Raw genomic sequence first — 13,593 nt, 5'->3', positions numbered from 1 at the left:
GAGGATACGTTCAAGAAATGTAAAAAATTCTCAATTAATTGCCAAGGTAAACTGCCGACACCGTGAAATTTACATTTATACTTCTATACCTGAGCATAAATTCAATTTGTTTTGTTAACAGGTTAAAGTTTTTTCAAAAGCTGCATTGGGCAAGAAAGCGAACTGAGGCTGGCAACTCCGGTAGCATCTGAGCGCCGGTTTTTTGGTAGTTTGGACCTCGCTTCGTTTTGTTGGTTTTGTACTGTGCTTGCATTTGCTATGCCAGGGAAGCCGTATTTCAGTGTAGAAGCAAAGGTTTTGCTGACTATTTTGTAAAAAGGTACAGCAGCGTAATCGAGTGCAAAAAAAAAGAATGCTATTTCCCTGAATGCGAAGGCAAAAACATGGGAGCAGCTGTGGCTTCAGTATAACAGCATGCCGACGTGCACCCACGGCAAATCAAACTAAAATAATTATGGGATAATCTCAAACAATAACTGAAGAAGGCGAAGGCACAGCAGACCAGGAGCGTGATGGGCATAGGTAAATTTTCTTTATTCTTTTCTTCCCTCATTTCTTCTCCCGGAAAATGTTTTCTTCCCTCAGAAAGTTGCAAGTATATATTATAAAGTTTTGCAGGCAGCGGACCACCGCCTGAAATATTGGATGACAGCCTTGCCCGAATCAAGGCACTCGTGCCGCATGTGGCGGTGCGAGTGCCAAATCCCTTCGATAGCAACAAGCCATCGCAGCCGGCATGCCAGCCAGCCAGACCGTCACCGACATTACTGGCGGCATGGTGCTAGGGAACGCGCAGCCTGAAGACAGCGACGGTGGTAAGCGAAACATCGTTTCTACTGCGACTACCACCGTATTTGTGGTTCTGCGGCCACCTTAGCGTGCCTCACTGCTTCGTATTGAATGCTCGATTGCTGCTAACGGCCAGTGCAGTTGCGATCGATAAGCAAATGGCTTGCTGGCCTCCCTTCTCGACATTACCATCCTCAACTATCACAAAACGGCTCGACCACACATGTGCTCTGTTGGGAATCAATATTTACATTTTTTGTTGCTACTGTGACTGTTATGGACATTTCCCTTTCGTGGGGCACAGTTTGCACAATCAACACATGAGCGGAATATGTAAAAAATAATAGTCTATTCCTTTGCCACTTTCCTCAACTTGCCAACTCTTCCACTGCAATATAGTACTCTGCTTCCAGGAATGCAGACAGCTGCTTTCCTTTTTCATGAAGAGCTAGTAACACTGTGTGACTAGGCAAACACCGTATGCCTGCTCTGAATGCACACTATCAAGCTCCCATTGCAACACAGCTGCGTGAGCTTATTGTGTTCAAAAAACACTGTAGAGAGTTCATCATGCATTATGTGCCATTAAGGCGGTACAGTATAGACATGCACTAGCATAATTGCTGCATTCATTTGTTCTGAACATGTGAGTTAGGTGCCATGAAGTTTGCTTTTCTTATGTGTCATTTATTGGTTTTGTTGTAAAACATAGTGAAATGTTTTATCAACACTCTTTTCTGCAGAATTCGTGATGAGCCTAGGCTAAGGTGACCAAGGAGGTTTCCTCGACAGTTCTGGTCTGAGCTCTCCAGCACCCCCTCTTAGCCATAGTGGGCCATCAACAGACGACACGGCCACAAGGGCTTCATGCAGCCAGAATACAGAAGACGGAGGAGCCCAGCAAGGCTCTTCATCTGAGGCAGTGGTCCGCCGTTGACGCAGCGCTGTCAACGGAGCTGGAGGCACGCCTTCGTTCTGCAGAAGATGAGCGCAGTCCGAGGCGCACTCAGCATGAGAAGGCAGAACATGATCAACGATGAGCATACCTTGAAAGAAGAACGCTACGCTGACGAACGTGGAAACGCAGTGGGTTGCATAATATGAAGGTTCAAGTTTTAAAAGCCAAGGAACAGGCTCAGAACTTGAAGCGAGAAAGTATGCTCAAAAAGCTGGAACTCCTTGCAGCAGGAGGCAATGCTGAACCTGTCCATATGCAGCATACTGAATAAAGTCATTTTCATACAGTCATGTTTATCTGTCTTATAAAATCAGCACTGTCTGACTTACTGGCATTAGGTTGTAATATGCAGCATTATTCGCAGTTTACCTCTACACAGTGTCCATATAGCTGTCATCTTCACTAGTGAAGCAACGCTGGATAAGGTGCCTTCGATGCTGGGGGCCCAAAAGTGAGTCGGGTTCAGGCAAATCCACACTTGCATCTTCAGGCTCTGGCTCATCGTCATTAGGGATGGGATCCTGCAAGGTACAAGCAACGTTATGCAGTACTGCACATGCCATTATTATTGCAGCTGACCGCTCTGTTAGCGTTTCCTGCTTTGTCCTCAGGAAAGCAAAACGTTTCTTCCAGACTCCAAAAGCCTGCTCAATGGAATTTATTCTTCTAATATGACTTCTGTTGTACCTGCAAGGAACATGACAGAACATGACCTTGCGCGTGTTTCACATCACTTCAGCCAAGTCAATTCTTCCTTACCTTTTCTCTGAAGTTGTTCGAGGGTACCTCAAGGGAGTCATCAAGAAGGGCAAACAAGTGTATCCTTGGTTACCAAGGAGAATGCCATTTACTGCCTCCTGCTCGTACATGACTGACACCCTGATGTTATCAAAAATTTGACTCTTGGACAGAGACAGGCAAAGAGAAATTATGCAGCCAAGACTCTACAGCAATGGCCACAAACCAACAAATGCTCTTCTGGACTTTTTGCACATTGGCAAGAAACTCGAATTGTGCTCTTGTCAATTTCGCAAGTTTCGAGAAAGGGCCACTCACCTGCACGTTTATAGAGATGACTCCTCTTCTGTTCTTGAGCACTTCGGCATCATCTCCAACGGGGCTTTTTAATGGCGCATGCGTGCAATCGATGCACCCCGTAACCCCGGGGAATCTTCCGATGGCATGGACCCTGGTCATGACAGACCTCGTTTCGGCGGCGTTTGGCAGCCGGACGTACTTCGGATAAAGACACAGCGAGATCAGCTGTGTCACCTCTCAGATGCTTCGGCAGACAGAAGGTTGAGACACACACACACAAGTTCACCTACAGCAGTTTGCATGGCACCTGTTCCCTAAAAACGCAATGTGATGAGCACCTTCAATAGAGCAGGTAGCGGCGCTCCTCTGCTATCATTGCTTGTATGCATTTGAAGGTCTGCCAGTATCGCGATAACTGCTCGCTTTGAAAAACGATACGGGGCTAGGAACTCCGCTTCACTCTATAGTCCAGCGGTGGGTTCTGCCTGCCAGTCAGATGCCGGACTGGAGTCAACGTCGGAGGCTTATTAACACTGCCGTAGAGAAGGTCGTGTGCGCGTCGAAGGAACCTTGCGTAGCTTTCAAAGCTGTCTCCATATAGATATCGCACGGTCGTCATTCTTCCTGCTATGTTTCTCACAATATCAGCAAAAATAGCACCCCCCCCCCCGCCAAAAAAACATCCACGGGACGATACCAACCGTCAGTAGACTGCGGCCATCTTAGCTGCGCACGGCACTAGTCCCACGGCTCGGCCATAGCCTCCTCTCTGCGTATCGCGTGCAAAACCGTGCGGGGAAACACGTTCAGGTAGAGGAGCGGGGTTTGGAAACGTGAAGGTAGCTAGCTTGCCGGCTCCCTTAGCGTGGGGAAGCACCAAGAAGGCCCTAACTCGGGGCCCCTTAGTAAGGGACGTTTCAGAAGTGACATCAGGTCTTCTTACGGTGCGTGAAGTGCCCTTAGTAAGGTAAGGAGAATTTTAGAAACCGGGCCTAAGTCACAATCATTATTGTCAGCCCAGCTAACCCCCACTGCAGGATTAAAGTCTCCTTTATCTGTCCAATTAACCCTCTCCTATGCCCACTGTGGCTACCTTATCCCTGCAAATTCCCTAATTTTATATGCCCACATGACTGATATTCTGCTGCCCTCTGTTTTGTCCGCCTTTTCTTGGAACACTGTCTTACCGTAAGGAGTCACTGGTTAGAATTTGCCTTCGCATTACGTGCTCTGCTCATGCTAATTTCTTCTTGATTTAGGCTAGGATGCCTTTAACCTTTTATTGGGTGCTATAAGTTTTGCATAAAAATGTGTATGAATTCTGGCCACGTGACTTCGAAAGAACAAATGAATACTTTTAGCACCATTCACAACCTCGTGTGTCAGCAGTGCTGAAAAAAGTGGTTCAGATGTGTCCCCTATGTGCCATAGCCACTCTTAAAACGTGGTACAAAAATTACCCTCGGGTCTATAAAAACAACAACTGAAACATGAAGGCCAACATACAAAAATATTTGTAAATGAAAAAATGGCTTGGCTCTGGTTGAACCTACAGGCCCATTCGCGTTGAAAGTAGATTTTTTAATGAAAATATGCAAAACATTGGATACAGATCGGGACACTGCATGTTGCACACTAACGCCCTCTGCTATAAGCTTGCTTTCTCTTGGAATCCACTCCGTTACCTTAAAGGGACACTTAGGAGAAATTGAAGCTGGCTTGTATTGATACATTACCAGCTTCTAAACACAAAATCACCACTCTGAAAACAAAGCTCGTGTAAGGTAGAAAAGAGCAAGAACTAAAATATAGGTATCGCCACCACAGGCCAATCTCGCAAGCAAAAGCGTTATGATGAAATAGGAGAAAAGACACCACAGATTTCAGGGGCTAACAAACGTACATAATGGTTACGTGTTTGATTGATATTGAAGTATATAAGTTTTGTTTTGGAACCACTAGTGCACTTTTATCACCAGAGGAAGACTGAAAAAATAGCCTGAATGTTGGAAGTAAAAAAACCTGCAATTGGCAGTGAAACAGGAGGCCAGCTGAGTTTCCTGTATGTTTTGGGGTGCACAGCTATATGCGTTCTGCGTGCCCTCATGTTTTCCTTATGCGCCTCGATTTACAAGCGCAGAGCAGCAGAGGACCTCCAACTGCCTCTCTAAGTGCTCCTCGGACGAAGTTGGTGCAGCGGCACGCAACTGCGACAAGGATGGTGGATGGAAAAACTTTATTTTCGTCAGAGAGCATGTGTGGACGATTCCGTGTCAGATGGCCATCAACCCATGGCTGACGGCGACCTGGGTGGCCCACTCCACGGCCCTGGTCTGGACGACCGGGTCTGAGCTGGCCAACACGGCCTCCCACTGCTCGAGGGAAGGATCACGCATAATGTCCGCCGGTGGCGGTGCTATGCTACAGCTCCATAATATGTGGTCATAGGTTGCCAATTCGTGACACCATTTGCACTCCGGCTGAATGTCCGGGTAGATTTTGCTCAATACGTATGGGTTGAAGAAACATCTAGTCTGCAATCGTCGCCAGACGCATTCCTGCGCCTTCACCAATTGCTTGTCCGGGGGTGGGTAAATCCTCCGCTCAAGTCTGAAATGATTAGTAATGTCATGAAAGGATACCAGCCCATCTCTCGTGGACCTTCCCGGGACGTCCAGCTCACCTACTCGGCTGACGAAACCTCGAGCATTCATGTGAGCCGTCTCGTTCCCAGGGTTCCCAGAGTGTGCAGGTACCCAGACAATTTCCGTCTCCGTAATCCCTCGCTCCGTGGCCCGATTCAGCAACCGCGCCGCTGTGACAGATATTCTGCCCCTCGCCAAATTTCGGATGGCTGTTTTTGAATCGCTGAAGATCAGGTCAGCATTACTACTAGTCATAGCTAGTGCTATCGCCGCTTCCTCAGCAGTTTCTGGGGAGCGGGTTTTGACTGATCCAGAGGCGATCAAGCGTCCTCGCCCGTCCACCACCGCAATTGCAAATGCATCCTTGTCCTTATACTCGGCGACATCTACATAGATTGCCCCGTTGTACTTCCTGTACTTAGCATGTAAAGCTTTGGCTCTTGCCTTCCTGCGGTCCTCATGATGTATTGGATGCATGTTCTTGGGCAAAGGTTTTATGTACAAGCCCTTGTGCATTTCCCGCCTCATCTGAATTTTCGTGTCACCGGCTGGAACGTCAACTCCAATGCCGATCCTTTCCAATATGTCCCTTCCTGCTTTTGTTTTTGAAAGCCTACCGAGCTGCATCACCAAGTGCGCCTCCCGTAGTTCTTCTGGGGTGTTGTGCACCCCTAATCCCAGCAGCCTTTCGGTAGACGCATTTTGAGGCAACCCAAGGGCCGCTTTATACGCCTGCCTAATCATAGCCTCCACCTTTCCTTTTTCCGCCGCGTCCAACTTCAAATAAGGCGTCGCATACACTATTCTACTGAGCACAAATGCCTGCACTAGCTTACACAAGTCTTTTTCCTTAACACCTCTCTTACGATTGGCGATTCTCCTGATTAGCCGCACGGTAGCATTGACCGTATTTTTAAGCCTTTGCAAGGACTCGCTATTCTTCCTGTTAGTCTGCAGATACATACCCAGGATCCTGATCGTTTGGACCTCAGCGACCGGTACTCCCCCCACTTTCACCTCTAAAGGTGGTGGCGGCGTATAGTGCCTCGCATGTATCCCTCTTGGTTTATCCCTCAGAACAAAAAGCTCGGACTTGGGCTGAGAGCACGAGAGTCCTGCTTCCTCTGCTAGCTCCTCCACAATATCCACCGCCTGTTGTAGAGTTTCTTCCAACTGTGCGTCACTGCCTCTTGTTACCCATAGAGTAATGTCATCCGCATAAAATGTATGTTTAAGTCCCGATATCCCTTGCAGCCTGGGTGGTATCTTGATCAAGGCGAGATTAAATAGGAAGGGCGATAATACCGACCCTTGCGGTGTCCCCTTGCCCCCCAATGGGAAGGGATCCGATTTCTTTTCTCCGACTACAATCTCCGCAGTCCTACCCTCCAGAAACGATCTGATGTACCGGAAGGTTCTACCCCCCGGTCCTATGTCTGATAGGTTCCTCAATATTGCCTCATGGGTAACATTGTCAAAGGCCTTAGTGAGGTCGAGCCCCAATATAGCCTTGGTGCCCGTGCCGTACCCAGGATCAACCACGTCTTTTTTGAGCTGTAACATGACGTCCTGCGTCGATAAATTAGCCCTGAAGCCAATCATTGTTTCAGGTATCAACTCATTGTCCTCTACATAACCCTGAAGCCTGTTCAAGACCACATGCTCCATCAATGTGGCCAAGCACGACGTTAGCGAGATGGGACGCAGATTCTCAATGCAGAGCTTCTTCCCTGGTTTAGGAATAAATGTAATCCTAGCATGTTTCCACTCTGGCGGAATCTCCCCGGCCGCCCAATATTTATTCATCAAATTCGTGAGTGCCCCCACTGACTTGAAATCCAGGTTCCGCAGCATTTTATTAGTAACCCCGTCCGGACCCGCTGCTGACGTGGTACGAAGCTGGCCCATTGCAAACTCCACTTCCGCCACCGTAAAGTCTGCATCCAATTCAAGGTTTTCCTCTCCCGAGTAATCCGGCAAGCAACCGCCCGCCTCTCTGTTTATGTAACGACTTCGGAGTTCATGTATGAATTCCCCAATCGTGCCTTGATACCGATGCACTAGCCTAGCCATTTGCCCCTTTTGCGCAGATTTGGTTGCGGCCGGGTCTAAAAGGTGCCTCAACAACTGCCATGTTTTTTTGCATCCGAATTGCCCATTCATCCGGTCACAAATCTGCCCCCACTGTTGACACTGCAATTCTAATGTGTAGGCTTCGATTTGTCGTTCTAGCTTGGCCATTTTCCTACGGAGGACACCATTATGCCTTTGTTTCCTCCACCTCCGAAGGAGACTCGCATGTGCTTCCCACATGTGTAACAATCTAGAGTCAGCCGTAAAGCCCTCCCCCTCCGTCGGAACCTCTTCTGTGGTACTCTTCACGGCCTGCTTGAGCGTGTCAATCCAGGCTCCTAAGTCCTCGATTTCCCCGTTCACTATGTCATTCCTGTATTGCCGAAATCGGTCCCAGTCCGTCACTCGAGTTCCTTTCACCGTGTCTTTGTGCTTAGCAGCACTAAATATCGTGGAAAGGATATAGTGATCACTTCCCAGTGGCTGTCCCGTGTTGACCCACTGTGCATCCCTGATACCATTCACAAATGTGAGGTCTGGAGAGGTGTCTATGCTTACGCTGTTGCCTATCCTGGTATGATCTAGCGGGTTGTTTAAGATCGTCCATCGCAGGTCCTGGGCAACCTGCCAAAGCTTATTTCCCTTCGGGCTGGCTCGGATGTAGCCCCACTCCGGATGAGGCGCATTGAAATCTCCCACCACGATGAGTTGAGACCTAGCCGCTAGCCGTTGCGTCTTTATCAGAAGGTCTGGCAGGCCCACCCCCTTATCTTTTGGAGAAGAGTATACATTAAGAACAAATAGACTCTTATCGTCCTTTCTTTTGGGCAAAATCTCCAGCAGGACGTAGTCCTCCCTGCTGCTATCTATGGTATGCTGAATCACTGTGGTGTTGCGATGGACTAACACGGCCGTGAAGACGCTCAATACGCCCCCTCGATCAATCTCTTGTGGTGTAAATGTCTTAAATCCTGGTAATTTCACCGAGCCGCTAGCCTCCTGCAAAGCTATAATGTCCGGCTTACTATCCAGATTTTGTATGTGCAACTGCAGGTTCCCCCGCTTGCGACAGAAGCCCCTGCAGTTCCACTGCCAAACCTCAATTTGCTGGCGAGGGGCCATGGTGAAGCCCTAGGTTCACTAACATCGGTTCTTGGCCGACTACGGGAGGCAATCTAACCTCTAGCATAGCATTTAGCTGTTTAAACATGTCCATTACCTGGGTCTGGAAAGCCCGCATGTCATTGGTGAAGGCGTCAAGACGCTCCTCAATGTTGCCTAGTCTAGCTTCTATCCTGTCGACCCGGCGATCCAGCCTATCCTGTCTTTCTTCCAGTTTTCCTACTCTCTCCGCAAGGGTAAGCATGTCTCTCTTAAGACAAGTGACTGTAAATACTGGCTGCGGCGTGTCCGCCGCCGAAGTTTCTGCTACTCTCTTTGCACGAGCTCCCTCATCTGCCGGAGGTGGCCTTTTGACCGTCCCCCGATTCTCCACTTTCTCCACTTCCATAGCTGTGTTATCGTCCACGCGAGAAGCGTTCGCCTGCGCCGCTTGCTGTGGGGCTTGGGCCAACGGCGTCTGTACCCTGTCTACTCTGCCGGTTTTAAGCACGCGTTCCATCTCTGCTATCCTAGCTTCCATCTTTTTGATAGTTGCGGCTTGCTGCAGCACCTGCCTTTGTAGCTCCTTCTCTCGAGCAGTCTCATTTTGGGAGCCCGCGTTGGGCCAGCTCACCTTTTTCCTCGTGGCACTTGGGCTTCTTCCATGACCGGAACCTTGCCCTCATCCTTTGCCAGGCTCGGGTCCGGGCAGTGGCGGGAAGCTGACCGGTCCCTGCTCTTGCTATCGCCTCTCGCACCGCTAGATGACCGCTTCCTGGGCCTCGAACGCCGCTCCTCCTTGCCCGTTTGGCTCTTGTCCTCGTTGCTCTGCTGCAGACCCGTCGGCTGCTGACCGGCTAGGCGAAACTTGCAGTTCCGACTTCCCGTGCTGTGCGCCCCATGACACACGATGCAGTCCGGCGTGCAGGTCAGCGACTCTCCCTCCGGTGGTGCAGGATGTTCTTTCCCGCAGCGGCGACCCAAATTAGTCTTCGGACGATAGCAAACGTCCGCCCGATGTCCCACTCGTCTGCAGTTATAGCAGGTCTCGACTAACTCTCTATATGGGATCACAGCGTACAGACAGTTCCAATAGATGACTTGCCGGGGAACACGCTTCCCCCCGAACGTGATCTGAATCGCCTTTGACTTGCCCAAAGGTCTGGCATCCAAAATTTCCATGTCTTCATTCCTCTTCAAGAATCCTGCGCGAATTTCTGCCAGTGGGCATCCGTTGTACGCATTGTAAATTACTCCGCGCACAGAATTCTCCGGCGCCGCCACGTACGCCGAAACCGCAAGGTCACGACCGCCCAGCTTGAGCGTCTTGACATTCGCATATGCCCCACTACGATTCATACACGGCGTGCTCACCGTCATCGTGTTGTTTCTCTCATTGACCCGCACCAGGCCTTCTTCCACCGCAGTCGCGTTCGTCAGCTTCGCTGCCGCTCTCAAAGCATATCCGAGCTCCCTCGGCGTCACTATGCTCAAGTCCCAATTCTTGGGCCGGCACACAACCTTGAAATCCTTGGCTGGCATCTGAAGAAACGGTCCCCGTTTCTTCCACACCGGCGCTTTCCCCCGCTTGACTTGGGCTGCTCCGTGCGTCTGGCGCCCGTCGCTGCCCGCCTGTTTCTCGGTAGGCCTACTCTCGGTGTGGTCCCCGTACACAGTCTTCTTGAAGCGATCTTGCGCCTTCAAAACCCAGGCCCATTCTCCCGCCTCGAATTCTTCGGGCGTTATAGATTCTCCCTCAACGGAGTACTCCATCATCTTTAGCCTCGCAAAGGCCCACTACCACAAGGCACGGCCCTGGAGCCCGGCGCCGTAGGCGTCGGCTCGGCCTATAGATTAGGCCTAATTGTGCCGCACCGTGGTCGAGTACAAATCGTGAAGAAAACCCCTAAAAGGGGGAACACTTGCCAAAATATGGTGTCCACAGGTACAGGGCAACTTCCTGCAGACGATTCCACAAAAAGCAAGACCAAGGCACAGCGCGTTCCACCGAAAAACGGTCTCAAGGCGGGAGCTCATGCGGAACACGTCCGCTCAGCGTCCGCTCAGCGTCCTTCCTCCTGCGACAAGGAAAAAGAGCTGTGTATAGCCAATGTTCAATGCGCCTCCACTTAGCAAACGCGCGGCTCGGCGTGTTCGCATCAACGTACCAACACGCTAGGCTGCATAACCAGCCCTACGAGGACTATCACAGAATTTAAAGGTATGCTGCATTAAATTGCGACTTTCTATCTAATCGCCATATTGGATTATGTGCTATTATCTAAAGTTGCAGTCTTTATTTAATGTGTTTTTACGCGGATGACTTTTTTTTGTTGGTTTTGTGCGGGCGCGCCAGTTGCTGCCCGCCAAGGCGGGGGGCGTACGTGACGTCACACGTCTCGTGGCGGCCTGCTCCCATCGCACCGTGTTGGCATCGGTTGAGCTGTCGCGCCTGGAAGCTCAGAGTTGGCGGCATGGAAGCGTGAAATGGATAGAAAGTTACAGCCCAAAAAGTGACAGTGGGAGTAACAATTATATCATTCAGATATCGAAATGACCATGGACACGACTACGACCCCGCCGCCTCATCGAGCGACGACGAGTAATATGACCCAGGAGGATGGCTTATCGCCCAGACGCGCGCCCTTTAGTGGCAGCTGTGCATATTATAATACAATTTGATATGACCCCAGACCAGTTTTCCTGAATTAGGTATCAAAAGATGCCCTTTGCCAAAGATAAATCTAGGCATCACCTTCATTTATTGCTTCAGCCAAATAAGAGCAGGGGGGGGGGGTGACAATATCTGAAATAGGACTTATACATCGCGTAAGCAGTGCGAACAGCGGAGTGCTCGACATATAAAGGCAGCTAATTTAATTGCATTGACATAGCGAAAAAGTATGCAGCACACATTTTTTTGTGACTAGAGCATTGTTACTACGCTGCCAGACTTCCATAACTCCCACGAACGGGATCTGGTACGCGATTCTCGTGGTATAGGCGTTTTAGTAAATTGTCTACGTTGCTTTCTGATGGCTTCGACCATGAGCGAAGAGCCTCTCCGCTCATTTTTCTTATATTTGCACATCCTCTCATGAAAACACTATTACAAGATATGTTCATTTACTAGCCGTTCATGCATACACATATATTGCCTGCGGGCAGTTTGTTTGCTGAATGTACTGCAAATAAGGAATAAGGGAGATAAGAGTGTTTATAATCTGTATGACCAACCAATTAGATAGCATGTGGTTAAAAGAGAAAACCCCGGACCAGGACGAATTGTTCTTAAACTGCGAAGTTTCTGAGAAAGCTGTACAGCTTTCCTGTGTAGCTGTATGGATGCACTTGAGTGAATGCCACTGAGCAATTACTCCCTTATTACAAATCTACTCCACCTTGGGGGATTCTCCTAAATATTTGACCAGACCCTGGCTTTCTCCACGGACCTGCGCCTGCCCAGATTCCATGCTTCAGATCATATCATTGAGATCTGGCGGGCACTCCTCGTTTTCCTCCAGGACCTGGAGGCGTCACTCGTCGGCGGTCGGCTCCGAGACGGCTACAAAAGGCGCACAGTCCCAACCTAGCTGCTCAAAACAGGCACATTTCCCCCTCAAATTTCCTTGATAATACCTCCACCCCTTCCACCGCAGTGCCTTCGCGCGTTCTAATGTGGAATAAACGTGGTTCTATTCATTCAATCACGTATTGAAAGCTAATGAGCAAATGCCTCTTTGTCTAAAATGACCGGATGAATTATTGGGAAGGGGGGGGGGGGCTGTTTCGGTAGCAGTCTTTCGCCGCTCCATTTCGCTGGGCGTTCCTTCATCTTCTCCCACTTGACACTACGCATGCGCATACTTCACGATCTCGCAGTCTTTCACCGGCGGCGTGAAGCTTGGGCTCCTGCACCTCGGTAACCGTGCGCGCCTGATGTTTGGCGCCTTGTCCAGCACCAAGCCGGATCTCCAACTTCGGCTGGTGACCCGGGCAAAGGACGTCGCGACTAGGCACCGCCAGGACGCCACAACCGGCAGCCTGAAAGCCGCCCGCAATGCTGCTGCGTAATTTCCCCTCATTTTAGGCCTTCGTATCAATAAACGTTTTTCACCACCTCTGCCCAAAGCTCTGGCCGCGGACGCGATCGGTGTGCTAATCTAGGCCGCGTGGTCTTGCGGCGTCATCACAACTTGCCCACAGGATTGCTAGCAAACTGACCACCGTGGCAGGAGGCAGTTCAGTCAATGAGTGGCCGCGAGAGGTTACTAAGAAAGAGGAACACGGCCGGATCACTCAGATCCCAGCCGCCATCGCAGTGCAGTGGCGCATCGCTTATCCGCAGCACCACTGCGCTAGGAGTGCTATGAGGACTCCCAGTGATCTATGAATGTAAAGCGGAGAATGACCAATTCCCCGTACATGTGCATTAGCCCATTAACGATATCGCCTCATACCCTTAATTAAGGCGAAGTTTAACTGTCCCTCCAATTTTTTTCCTATTTTATCCGTCCCACCATAGCATTTCTCTACCTCAGTGTCTCGAGCTCTAAGCCGAAAATTGTTTTGCGTACAACACTTAATTGTTTTAGGTCTAAGTGCTGGAAGGTAGCTCCGACTAACAATATTGTCATGCTGCCATACCAGTAGGTAATCGGTCGCTTAAAGACGGCATCAAGAGTCACATCTTTGAGGTAAATGTTGTGGTCACATTAGAAGCCGAATGGTACAAAGCTAGTTCGGCATACAGTCACCTTTCATTCACTTGCTCCTTTAACCCTTCCCTTAGTTCAGGTGTCAAACGATATATGAGACAGATAGTGCGCCATTTCCTTTCCCCCAAAAAAACCTATTATTATACAGTCACCGCTAAGAATTGGGAAAAATATTTGTGTACCTGCGTGTGTCGACCTTCTTCGGGTCGCACCAAAATCTTGAGTCGTAGTACATCTTGAGCACGGGCACTCCTATGACCCTGTCTTTTGA

The 13,593-nt window shown here is 49.6% G+C and overlaps 1 long non-coding RNA gene across 1 annotated transcript; it reads left to right on the top strand.

Annotated features, from left to right (window-relative positions):
• The first annotated feature begins 689 nt into the window (after positions 1 to 689).
• LOC144134656 (uncharacterized) lies at positions 690 to 2,033 on the top strand. The gene is made up of 2 exons (XR_013315196.1): positions 690 to 815; positions 1,533 to 2,033. It is a non-coding gene; the product is annotated as an uncharacterized LOC144134656 (long non-coding RNA).
• Positions 2,034 to 13,593: the final 11,560 nt, after the last annotated feature.

The sequence above is a fragment of the Amblyomma americanum genome, chromosome 1 (genome assembly GCF_052857255.1).
Source record: "Amblyomma americanum isolate KBUSLIRL-KWMA chromosome 1, ASM5285725v1, whole genome shotgun sequence".
NCBI classification, from domain to species: domain Eukaryota; kingdom Metazoa; phylum Arthropoda; class Arachnida; order Ixodida; family Ixodidae; genus Amblyomma; species Amblyomma americanum.
The sequence above is the reverse complement of the archived record's forward strand: the minus strand, read 5'-3'. Positions and strand labels throughout refer to the sequence as shown.